The sequence below is a fragment of the Microtus oregoni genome, unplaced genomic scaffold (assembly GCF_018167655.1).
Source record: "Microtus oregoni isolate MIOR12 unplaced genomic scaffold, Mior012 000043F_ref0000047, whole genome shotgun sequence".
Classification (NCBI taxonomy): Eukaryota; Metazoa; Chordata; class Mammalia; order Rodentia; family Cricetidae; genus Microtus; species Microtus oregoni.
In genome coordinates, this window is record NW_024543210.1 from 21,130,755 (window position 1) to 21,144,824 (window position 14,070).

Genomic DNA, 14,070 nt, shown 5'->3' on the forward strand with positions numbered 1-14,070 from the left:
AGTCTTATTGGCAGCTGTATGGTACCTTCTGAATTATAAGCTTTACCAAGGTTCTAGATATTGAAAGATTTAAATGATTTGAATGATGGAGAGTCATAATACTTAAAATACTGTTTGACGGGGATGAGAACAGAATTGTTGTCACACAAAGATAAGTTAGTCACCAAGTGTGTGAGGCAGCTTTCTGTTGCTGTAACAAAATACTTGAGACGTCAACTACCAAAAAAGAAATTTACAGACAGGAGGACCAATGGAACCAAATCGAAGACCCAGATATTAATCCACACACCTACAAACACCTGATTTTTGACACAGAAGCAAAAAATATGAAATGGAAAAAAGAAAGCATATTCAACAAATAGTGCTGGCATAACTGGATATCAACATGTAGAAGAATGAAAATAAGTCCGTGTCTAACCCCATACACAAAACTCAAGTCCAAATGGATCAGAGACCTCAACATAAAGCCAGCCACACTGAACCTTATAGAAGAGAAAATGGGAAGTACACTTGAACACATTAGTACAGGAGACCACTTCCTAAATATAATCCCAGCAGCACAGACACTGAGAGCAACAATTAATAAATGGGACCTCCTGAAACTGAATGGCTTCTGTAAAGCAAAGGACATGGTCAACAAAACAAAATGGTAGCCTACAGAATGGGAAAAGATCTTTACTAACCTCACATCACACAGAGGTCTGATCTCCAAAATATACAAAGAGCTCAAGAAACTGGTCACCAAAAGAACAAATAATCCAATAAAAAATGGGGTACAGACCTAAACAGAGAACTCTCAACAGAGGAATCTAAAATGACAGAAAGACACTTAAGGAAATGCTCAACATCTGTAGCCATCAGAGAAATGCAAATCAAAACAAGTCTGGGATTCTATTTATACCAGTAAGAATGGCCAAGATAAAAAAAAAAAACATTGATGACAGCTTATGCTGGAGAGGATATGGGGGTAAAGGGAACACTCCTGCATTGCTGGTAAAAGTACAAGCTAGTACAGCCCCTTTGGATATCAGTATGACAATTTCTCAGATAATTAGGAAACAACCCTCTTCAAGACCCAGCAATACCACTTTTGGGTTTATATCCAAAGGATACTCAATTGTACCACAAAGACATGTACTCAATTATGCTCTTAGCCAGAACCTGAAAAAAACCTAAATGCCCCTCGACCAAAGAATGGGTAACGAAAATGTGGTAAGGACAATGTGGTACATGTACACAATGGAGTACTACACAGCAGAAAAAAAGGACATCTTGAAATTTGCAGGCAAATGGATGGATCTAGAAAACATTATATTGAGTGAGGTAACTCATACCCAGAGAGACAAATACCATATTGTACTTACTCATAAGTGGCTTTTAGACACAAAACAAAGAAAACTAGCCTACAATTCACAATCCCAAAGAACCTAGACAATAATTCAGACCCTAAGTGAGACATACATGGATTTAATGTGCATGGAGTGTAGAAAAAGACAAGATTTCCTGAGCAAATTTGGAGCATGGGAAGCATGGGAGAGAGCAGAAGTGGAGGGGAGAGGCAGGAAGGGGAGTAGAGAAAAACGTACAGTTCAATAAAATCAATAAAATATAAAATAAAAAAGAAAGAAGTTTTAGTTAATGGGTGGTTGGTCCTGTTATTTTGGACCTATGGTAAGGCAGCACATCATTGCTTACATGCTTCTCACAACACATTGGGAGTATGGGGTGAGCAAAAAGAGAGGAAGGGATGGGGTCTCATCTGTGAGAACAGGCATCCTTGTTGTTGCTGTTCATTAGTATCTTCACGCAATACAAACATGCTCATCATTAGGCAGGTACCCAGGAAATATTGTTGAAGGATTGAATGCAAGTCGAGGTATCCAGAGGAACACCAACTAGAAGTAGGGGAAGAAGTTGAGGAATTTAACCCATTTAAGATTTTAGTGACTCAGGCCTACAGCCTACAAATCACAATCCCAGAGAACCTAGACAACAATGAGGACCCTAAGAGAGACATACATGGATCTAACCTACATGGGAAGTAGAAAAAGACAAGATCTCCTGAGTAAATTGGGGACCATGGGAGAGGTCGAAGGGGAGAGGCGAGGAAAAGAAGCGAGCAGAGAAAATTGTATAGCTCAATAAATTCAATAAAAAAATTAAAAAATTTAGTGACTCAAACATCCTAGATATAAGATGCATGTGTCGTAACTATTTTACAGTACTGTATGGCACAGGCATAAGCGCAAAAATAGGTACTTTGTATATTCAAAATTCACCAATTATGACTATGAGATTTGGTATTCCAAAAGATAATGTTATAAGGGATCTTATAAAGTTCACAGAATCACATAGAAGATTTATGACAAGAGGATTATTACAAGTCCATGGATAGCCTGAGCCACACAGTGTAATGCTGTCTCAAAAAAGCAGAGAAGATGTATAACATATTAAATGCTAATGATAACACAAAACTTAGAATTCAAGAATGTGCTGGTTTTATGCACATTTAGCCCTGAGCACAAATTATTATAGGCAAAAATATCAACCTAAACCTTTACAGAATTTATATATTTTTTCCTGTATTGCTGTGAAAAGGGGGAAGGAAGTAAAATGTATCGAGTCAAAGGAGACACTACTGACTTACTATTTGTGTTGAGTATCCAGAGATCAACGAAAAGAAAAACAATTCCAATTTTTGTACTCTCCTTTGATTTGGAAATTATGGCTCTGTGTTTTGTTTCTCATTCTACACATTTGTGAAAAATCAGCGCCGTAAAGATTCCTAACACAAAGAGTATGAGCAAATTTGATTTCATAAATTAATATCTTTTGCTAGATTTTATCTTCTGTATATTATATACTTAAAATTTTATTTTCTTAGATGATTTATTTTACTTTATGTGCATGAGTACTGAACCTGCATGTATGTATGTGCATTATGTGTGTGCCTGGTACCCAGGAGCACAAGTGCCCATGGAGTCGAGAAGCAAGCTTTGTACCACCTGTAGCTAGAGTTACAGGTGACGGTGTGCCCCCTGAATGGGTGATGGATACTGAACTGAGTCCTCCACAAGACCAAGTGCTCTTAACCACAAAACCATCTTTCCAGACCCAAAATTCTGAGTTAACTTTTTCTTTATTAATTTTTTGAGAGAGTCATATTTGTATGACTCCACAAAGCCCTCCAAATTCTAGCCCCTGTTTCTCTCCCCATCCAAATTTCCATCTTGTTTTCTTTTTTCTTCCAGTCGTCAGTCCGATCTGTGAAACTTGTACAGTGCTGGATGTGTCGTCATCCGCCAGAGCACGGTTGATCTACCAGGGCCCACACTTGTCTGAGCGCCTGTCAATTGCACTAACTCCGTAGCTAGGAGTGGGACTCTGTGTCCACCTCCCTTCTTCATGCTGTGATATTTTTCTGGCTTGAGATTGCATAGTTCTTGTGCATGCTGCCCCGACTGCTGTGAATTCATCATATGTGCAAGGGTCCTACTGTGTCCAGATTCATTTTTTAATGAAAGTTATAAAACTTTAGCGATATATCACACTTGTATATTCATTTAATTAAAATAAATTCTAGGAAGTTTGTGATAGTCTCTCTTCTTCCTCTTTCCCCGTCTCTTAGTGAAATGACTTACTCTGTAGTCATGAATGTTTCATGAAAAGTTGACAGTATTTTGAACTGAGCCAGAACTTTCCTTAGTGCCTCATAGCCACTGCTCCCCGGCTGAGTGTGGTGTTGGCCCTAACGGGATTGCACCTGAGAACATTCAGTTCCACTCCCTTGAGATTATCTACAATAACTGAATCATATACCTCAGTCCAAGTGATTTTAATTTCTAAAAAATCGAGATATGATTCACTGGTTTCCAAACACAAGGGTAGGGATCAGCACTGTCTCTGATAAAAAAAAAAGATGTTGGGTGAGAAATGTGTGTTTCATGATGCTGTTTTCCCCCTCCAAGTGGAAGAAATTTCCTGTATGTGAAGATACTATTCACTCTTATATGATGAGGGAAAATAGCTTTTCCAGCTGTTAGGTTGTAGGTTTTTAAATATGTTTTTACTTGGCAACTTGAATTATTGACAATCTTAATCATCACTTTTATTATTCACTTTTTGCACAAATAAATTAAAAAAGAGTTTTATAATGAACCCAAAAATACCCAGCAAGAAGAAATTTATGGTCACCCCTATTTTGATGATATTTCCACCTATCTTTCTGCCCTGGGGATTTCATTAGTTTAAAAAACAAATTTATCATATATTTTAATCTATAAATATTTTAGCATTTATCATGATTCCTCATGATGTCATACAAAGAAAAATAAAATATGTTGTAGGTGACACTTTCCTCAGGAATTATAGAAATTAAGTTAAAATCAGTAAGAGATATAAAAGAGAAAAATATTAGAGAAGGATATAGACATAAATGTTCATAACTTAAGATAAGGCAATACTTTCCTAGATAATAGGCCAGAAGATTAAGTATACAAAAAATTAGATTTCATCAAAATAGAAAGATTTATGCCTCAAGGGACACTAGCAAGAAAGTGAAAAGATAATCCTAGAATGCAGGCAAATATTTGTAAATAATATATCTTATAAAGGCATAATATCCAGAGTATTATTTAATAATGAAATCTATTAAAATTACATAATAAAATTTACTTCAGTTTAAACTTAGACAAAATATTTAAGTAGGCATCATTTCAAACAATGTATAAAAGTATCAATAACATCAATTATTAGGGAAATGCAGGTAAAACTTTGATAAAATACACTTTCATAAGCATTAGAATGGTTATAATAAAATGATAATAGATTGGGGGGTATAACTCCGTAGTAGAATATTTGCTTAATATACACAAGGTCCCATGCTTGATCCCTAATACTGTTATATGGGGGCAGGAAAGAAAGGAAAAGACAAGCGGTGCCAAGAGCTGGCAAGGATTTGAGAAATATAAAAGCTAATGCATTATGGGATACATTTGAAATGATGCAGTTACTTTGGAAACAGTTTGATAGTTTCTTAATAAAGTTATCATATGATACAGCAGTCTCACTCATAGGATTATACCCTAAAGGAAAGAAAGCAAATGTTCCTACAAAAAGCTCTGAAAATGTTTATAGCAGCATCGTTTGTAATTGTTGAAAAGTGGGAACACTGCAACGCCTGATGAGTAGATTAAATGGGATGTGGGGTAGCGATACAATGGAGAATTTCTAAGGCACCAAGGGACTAACATCCAAACTCATGCTGCCATGGAGGTGAATCTTGCAAGCGATTCCACAAACCCTTGATTTCATTTTCTGTGAAATATCCAATGTAGGAAAATACATACACAGAAAGGTTGTTGTAGAACAGTGATTTTTCATTTTGGAGTCTGATAGTGGGAACAATTGGATACATTTGTGAATATACTAAAACCACTCCTCTGTTTACTTTAAAAAAGAATCAGAGACTCGGGATGTGGCTCAGTGGATATAATGCTTGCCACCCAAATGTGAAGACTGCAGTTCAGAACCGCAGCCCCTGCATAATTGCTGGAACTTTATGACTTTATGGTGGGCCGCCTGCCATCCCAGCACTTGGGAGGCAGAGATAGGACATCTCCAGAGCAAGCAGGATATCAAATTTAGCAGATTTACAAGTTCTGGATTCATGTGTGAGACACTTCTTCAATATATGAGATAAAAAGCAATTGAGGAAGAGACCCAATATTGGCCTTTGGTCTCCACATGCATGCATACAGAAAAGCACCCACACATGTGAAAATGCCTCACAAACACATTCACACCACAAGTACAAACACAAGCAAATTTTGTAGTGTGTGAGATCTCTGTAACATATACAGACATCATTTTGCTTCCTCCCTTTAGGGTTACTAATAACTTCATAGTTAGTGAGCTATTTCTTCCATTTTCTGTCTTCCTATCAGTCACTAACTTCTTAAAGGGAGAATCTTCAGAAATTCAGTAAAGACTTAGATTCATGAAAAGTTAAACCCAAGAAGTACTTTTGCTGTTTTAAATCAAGCAATCTTTTCAGGTGTGAAGTATCATGAAACATAGGAAGCCTATGTTCTAAAAAGGAAGGTTCCAGAATCAGGTAGCGGTAATCGTTGCAGAATTTTGAGGATATACTAAAACCACTATACTGCTTACTGTGAAAGAATCAGAGTCTGGGGAGATGGGTCAGAGGGTGAAGTGCCTGTTATGAATTTCGGCATCTTTAATAACTATGGACTCTAATGTAAGAAATCAGCATTGGTTATACTGCTATTTAATAAACCTGAGGTTGCATTGAGACTTTACCAGTTTTCTCACTTCCCACCCCCATATAAAAATCCCAAGCGGAATACTATTCTTCACTTATTTCACTTATTTGATACACACTTGGGAGTCTGACAACTGAGAAAAAGAATTAATGGTGCATGCATACATGCATGGGTGTGTGTTGCGTACATCCACCCATGATTGTGGGTGCTATTGGAGTCCAGAGCGGGCACCGGGTCCCCTGGGACTGTAGTGACTGATGGTTTTAAGTTGCCTGTGTGAGTTCTAGGAATAAAAATCAGGTCCTCTGTAAGAGCAACAGGTGTCCTTAGTCACTAAACCATCTCTTCAGCCCTATCTCTAGACTTCTGCTGAGATGTTTGCAGAAATTCTTAAGGACTACTCTTCATTTAGTTGATCCAATGTTTTCCTTATGATTATTTTAGGGCTGTAAATTTTGGGGGAGGCATCCCCTCGTGTTGACAATGCTTTTCTTATCTTGTTACACCTTGTCAGAGTGCATGGGATCTAGAGACCTCATCCTTGGGGATCTTAACTTTGTTCCCTTCTTTTACATTTCTCCATATCCTGTTCCTTAGAGGTAAGTCATTACATCCAGCTCACACTCACACCAGGGTGTGGGGAGATTAAGCTGATCCTCCTGGGCAGGGAGTAGGCACCACAAGCTTTGTTTCCTTTACTTCCTATATTTAGTGAATCTTTTCTTTGTTTCCTTATGGACTTATGCGTATTTACTTTATATTTTGTGTTATAATAAAACACAACACTGTTTTTGGTTTTTGGTGTTGTTTTTTGTTTTTTTGAGACAGGGTTTCTCTGTAGCTTTTGGAGTCTGTCCTGGAACTAGCTCTTGTAGACCAGGCTGGCCTCGAACTTGCAGAGATCTTCCTGCCTCTGCCTCCCAAAAGCTGGGATTAAAGGCATGCACCACCACCACCTGGCAAAACACAACACTGTTTATTTCATTTCTCAAATTGTCCCAGCTTTAGCCATTCATTATAGTTCTTTCAGAGGACTTCTTTGTTATTCCTTTTCTACGGTCTATTTATCCACCATTGATTCCCCCTTCATTCCTCCTTCCCTTTCCTCCCTCCCTCCATCTCTTCTTCTCCCCCTCCTTTATCCTTATCATCTATTATCTCTCTCTCTCTCTCTCTCTCTAATTTTCTAATACTTCCTTATTTCTGATTCTACAGATTACTCTAGGCTTACTTTGGACATCTCATGCCCTATACCTAGAGTTGGTCTAGAGTTCTTTAGTGTAGGGTTGCATTAGGAACCAAGGTCTAGGCACAGGATGCAGAAAATGTATTATTTTCATAATGGACAGAAGTCAGCATGAAGAAAAAGAAGAGACTACCAGTTTGCTCATACATGAGGAAAAGGACTAAGGAAGATTAGTTACCTGAACACTGAACGATGTGTTGGAAACTGGAGGTGAAAACAAGACACTTGCTCGGTTACTTTGGTGAAATGCTGAACCCAAATATGCATAATGGCTTAACACAGACCTGTCATGTGATGATGGGGCATGAAGATAAACCTGTAGCAAGCGAGCTTTGACATCGATTATGGTGCAGTTCAAATCTGCCTTTCATAGTCCTCTTCATTTGGATTCAGAAAGCCAAGTGCTGTTTCATGTTATAATGTCTATTCTGTTCTTTCACCTTTTAATGAAGCTCATTCCAATAAGCATTTAAAAATCAGTGAAGAATGTTGGAGGGAGGTCACTTGTTCTTCCTGACCACCCAGCTAGATTAAACCAAGAATAATCACACAGAAACTGTATTAATTAAATCACTGCTTGGCCCATTAGCTCTAGCTTATTACTGGCTAACTCCCACATCTTAATTTAACCCACCTCCATTAATCTGTGTATCGCCACGTGGCAGTGGCTTACCAGCAAAGTTTTAGCATGTCTGACTCTGGTGACTCCATGGTGTCTCTCTGACTCCACCTTCTGCCACTCAGCATTCAGCTCCATCTCCCCCACCTACCTAAGTTCTGCCCTGCTGTAGGTCTAAAACAGTTTCTTTATTCATTGATGGTAATCACAGCATACAGAGGGGAATCCCACATCAGGAGAAAATAATGATAACTACAGTGCTATTTTGGAAGGATTCGAGTGCTTCTGTTTGTGTTTTATCAAAATGATTTTTCTCTTCTTTTGGTTCTGGCTTGGGAAGACTGTGAAGGAAGCATGGGAACATGGTGGTGAGGAGATTGGGATAGTGAAGTGGCAAAGTCACACACAATCCAGCAGGCAGAGACCCTCTGCAGCTCTGTTCCTTCCGAACCCAAGTAAGGGGCTGCTTTGGGGAAGATTGTAGAGGAAAATCTTAATCAGAGACTCCCGAAGTGGACACTCTTACTACCTTATATATACAGCATTTGGAAAATGCTGCCAGGTACGCTTTTTTTCCCCCCAGAATAAATACTAGAGAATGCAGTTTTTACAGCCACTAAAGATTTTGAATTGTGCTGTAGATTAGCCAGAAGTTACAAAAACCATGCCTGAGTCAGCTAAATAGTAACATGAAGTTCCCCAAAGTTGGTTTAGCACTGGAGGGTAACATAATAACTCAAGAACTGTTGATTCAATCCAGCGAGAGAATAGGACAAATGTTTGGATTCAGTCTTCCTATTTGCCAAGGGTTCCTGAGGGCTCACTGTAATTAATAATACATTGTTGGCTTTGGAGAATCCCTTTTATCTCAGAAACCTGTGATCCTGGAGAAGATATATCATGGCTTACCCTAAACAGAGGCAAGATTTGCAGTTTGACCTCTAATCTCTATTTTCCTATTCACACCTGCCTGGAAGGAGTGTTAACTGTGTCACAGTGGGCTGGGGCTGGGACTTCTCTCATCTCTACTGTCTCGTGAGATCTCTGTCTACTTATTAAGCTTGCTCTCTGCTAAGTTGCATTATTTTTCCCTTACATTCAAATGGAATCCATCCTTTGGAAGCTTAAACCCCATGTGTCGGTTAACTTTCTTGTTGCTACAGCCAGATAACTGACAAGAACAGCTTAGCAATGGAAGGGTTCATTTTGGATCACCGCGGAGGGTTTAGTCCATCATGGTGAAGTCATGGCAGCAGGAACAAGAGGCAGGTGGTCACACTGCACAAGTCAGGAAGCAGAAAGGGGTGAAGGCTGATTCTAGCTAGCTTGCTTTTTCTTATTCAGCCCAGGACTCCATTCTATGGACAGGTGTTATCTAAATTTAGGTTGTGCCGTCCTATTTCAGTTTACCAAATCTAGAAAATCTCTCTCACACATACCCAGGACTTTGTTTCCACGGTGATTCTACATCCCATCAGGTTGATAGTTGGTCATGGTTAGTCATCATACCCCAGTACTTTAGAAGATGACTATACTATATGCAGCCTCTTTGTAGGGGTGATTAAATGAAACTGAGATTGTAAGCATGGGACCTGATTCGATTGGTAACTTATGAAGGGGAAGGGGGTGAAGTGGGGAGGGGAGAGGCAGGGAGGGGAGCAGAGAAAAATGTAGAGCTCAATAATAATAAAAAAAGAACAGGAACTTTCACTCCAGGTACATAAAAAGGCAAGGTGACTCAGAGACTCAGATCTTTTTGAACCTATTTACAAACCCAGTTGACAGGTTTGAAACAGAACTGTCTGTCCCCCATGCGGCTAAAAGGTGATACCTCACAGCATTCCTACCTTGGGTTCTCATCCCTCAGAAGACTGGGAGAACTGAGCTGTCTTTAAGTTGGGGTACTTGAATATTGAAAGCCTAGTAAACCAGCACAGGGCTGAATACAAAGTTTCCGGCAATACTGTGGGAGGAAGAGACACGAATATTAGTTGAGAGAAACTAATAAAGGAAGTATAAATTTATTTTATTTCTTTCTCTTTTCCTCATTTAGCTTTTTGTATGTTATGCATGCATGCATGTATGTATGTATGCATGGTTGTATGTATTTCAGCACATATGTGCTGAAGTTTAATGTTGGAAATCATCTCCATTATTGAGCTTGCTCTGGGGATATCCTCTTTCTACCTTCCGAGACCACAATTGCAGGTAGACCACCATTCTTACCCAGGGATCCAAACTCTAGGATTTGCACGGCAAACCCTTCGGCCACCAAGCCATTTTCTTCATTTCCTTTTATTTCCCCCTTTCATAATCAGAACTATAATACAATGAGGTGAAAATTACTCTTATTATGTTGAAGAACTCTGGAGACATTAGCACGATTTGTATAGAACCAAAGAACTGACCGCAGAATTGATTTCAACCTGTGTCTCACCTCATGAGCCTTGCCGCCTTCTGGTTGGCTCTTTAAAGAAGGAAGCACACTGGTAGCTCAGGCCCCACCCTTGTCATACTCACACGGTGACTCCAATGAAGACATACTTGCCAATTGAGGAGCAGGATTAAGCCCAAGGAAGCTTTGATCTGGAATTAATCCGAACCTCTTGATGACAAACAACGTCGTTATTAATCTGTGAGTCACTTTGGCTTCTCACCAGAGGGCGCTGCAGCCTATGACCTTGCTGGCATGCCGTGAGGTGGGGGGAGCACGCCAACTCAAAACTGCGTCTGGTACTTAGGTCATGACATACTACTTTCCTGTTGTCCATGTTTTTCTACTTCTAATTGAGAAGGGGGCTCTACCACGCACCAGAGAGAGGGAGGCAAGGACGTGTCCACACTGATATGGAAGATGTGTGGTATAATCATACTGCCTGCAGTTCCTTCTCCAAATGGCAGTGCGTAGTTGATATCCGCAGAGAGCGAGCAAACTAATTCATGACTGGGTGCACAGGAACAAGGGACTTCACATTCGGTAGCTCCCACTTTTCTAGTGATTAATTCGTTAGGGAAAGAGGGGTGCGGCGGCTTCCTGCCCTACTTTTCCATTTGTAAACCAGAAATAAAATGCGGGACGCTTCACCCAGAAGATGAGTGAGGCCGTGTGCCTTAAAACACCATGTGGTTAGTAAAGAGATAGAGCGAAATATCCTTTTAAAATAGCACAGGGGTGATGAGGCCCACCACTTGACGTTGACCTGTCCATGTGCGCTTGAATCTCGTCACCCCACTTGGTCACAGGTGATTCTCAAGAAGGTTTATTACTGCTTTCCTTAGTAAGAGAACGGAATAACAACAGGATGGAAACTCCCACTTGGGACATGGATAAATGGATGTGTTTCAGTTTTGCCCTGGAGAGGAGAAATCGTCTTCTTTTCTCCTGCCCTCTAGAAGTCATTTGTCTGTTTTTCTCCAAGCATATAAATGGTTTGCCACAGTAACATCTGTGGCAACGTTTCTGCATAGTCTTTTCATTCATAGCCAACGGAAAAGGTTTCCACTGTACTTTGTTTGCGAGCTGTTTTCCAGATGTGTTTAGCAAGGCACACTGGGTGGTGCATTGGACAATTCAGGTTAAGCTAGAGTTTGCAAGTTCAAAGTAATCTGTGGATTGAATTATGTCCTGGAAGTCTTATGCTGGAAAGTGTACTTCCTTAACGTGTGCCTATTTATGGACCAGGCCTATAAGCAGGTAATTAAGGTTACTCGAGGTCATAAGGGTGAGGCCTTAGTTTGGTAGAATTAGTGCCCTAATTGAAAGAGACACCAGAGAGCTTGCTGTTAAATCCACATTCTCTCTCTCTCTCTCTCTCTCTCTCTCTCTCTCCCTCTCTCTCTCCCTCTCTCTCTCCCTCTCTCTCTCCCTCTCTCTTTCTCTCTCTCCTACATATCAATCATGCACCCTTCCTCGACCAGAACTGGTACCCCCAAATGCCTATGTTTTAGATTCCAAGTTTATGGTATTTTGTGATGACAGCCTGACCAGGCTGGTTCAAAATTCTGACCTTATCATGCCTACTGAGGGATTTAGGATTTGTGGTTTACACAGTCTGTCTTAGTTTCTCTTCTCATTGTACTGACCAGATACTCTGATGAATCCACTTCTGGCAGAAAGGGTTCTTTTTAGCTCACCATTCATGGTGCATTCATCATGACAGGAAAGTCAAGAGGTCAAGGGGTCGAAGAAGCTGATAATAGCACATCCAAAGCCAGAAGAAGAGAACAATGAAGAGATACATGCTTGTAACTTGCTTTCTCCATCTCGTATAATACAGGATCCCAGACAGTGAGCAAGGCCACCTACAGGGCTAGTTCTTTCCATGTTAAATGGTGTAATCTAGATGCTCTCCCACAAGTATGCCCAGAGGCTCTCTCCCAAGTAAATCTAGATTCTCTTAAGCTGACAGTTCCTAGCAGTGATCATACATTCTCTATTGCAACTACTCAACTTCTACCATTTTGACTTAAAAAGTAGCCATAGGGTATATAAAACATGAGCTAAGTTAGGTTTAGTTCCAAAAACAAATAGTGGGCCTTATCTTCTACAATCTTCAGATTTTTTTGACTTTCAGTCTAAGAACACATAGTAACTTAAAGTAGACATACTTAAAACTCTTTTATGAAAGCACAGATATTCATTGTTATTAAACAAAAGTAACAGCAATCAATTCTTTTGGCTTTTTTTTTTATCTAAGTTCTACTGTGTAGTTCTTGTTAGCGTCAATGTGACTTTCAGGGTGGATACGTGGGAGCTAAATCTTCTTTGTACGATTGAGCCACAGAAATCCTAGTGTTTTTTAGTTTTCTTTAATCCAATGAAAATACTCTCTGCTTTGATGCCTTATTATTTTCATATACAAATATCCTAATGGCAGGTCTCACACTCACACGCCAGCATCCTGTCCCCATGGCCAGCACTCTGTGTCTTTCTACGTGCCAATTTACAGTCTCTTTCTTATCCCGTCCTTCCCAGTGCTGCCAATCCCTTTACTTCCTCTCTCCTTTTCCTATCATGGACTATAATTATGTGAAAATGTCACTCCTTTGGCCTCTGGGTGTCTGTGATGATTGCCAGTGTTTTCTGCTTGATTGTTTAGCTCCAACCACAACCAGCAGTTACAGTGTGCTTATTATGACTCAAGAGATTACGAAGCCAAACTTTTCCAAATATAATCTTATTTAATTATTATAGCATCCCAGTCAGATAGGTATTATTATGTCCATTTTGTAGCCGAGGACACTGGAGAAGAGTAAGGGGACTCTGATTGAATATTTGGCAGGAAGTAGCACAGCTCAGGAACCCAAGTGAGTCTGAATCCAGAGACTGTATTGTCAGTTATTTTTCTGTTAGGTGTTGGAGTGCATGTGCTTTCAAGATGTCCTCTTCTTAGGCTACAACAATTACAGTAAAAAAAAAACAAAAACCTTTGTGTCTTGAAGATAGAGTGCATTATGAATCATGTTCTTAAGGAAATTTGGGTCTTTTGCTTCTGTGAATTATGGAGATTATTTTCGTAATATTCTGCTCACTGTAGTCAATGCATGCACTTACTGCCATGGTGCATGGCTCTTTAGTTAAATACGGTTAACTACCTTTGTGTCAGTGTACTTTGATTTGTGACTCTTAAAAATAATTGCAGCAAAATAATAAGAGTATCTTAGCTTTCTCTTAAGTGTAAGAGAACATAGATGGAAAGACACTGGGTCCTTGTGTAAGAAGGAAATCATGGTAGACTTTCACATGGCTGGTGTGGGTCTAAACCTCATGGCACGTAACCACCTTCAGTTATTAAATGGGCTGATGATGAAGGTGATTCTAACTCAGGTTTGTAGAGCAGATAACTGAGTTTTGTGTCTGATACATAGCAGCATTTTTCTTTTCAATTAGTTCTCTGCACAATGAGTTTTGACCTTTGTCA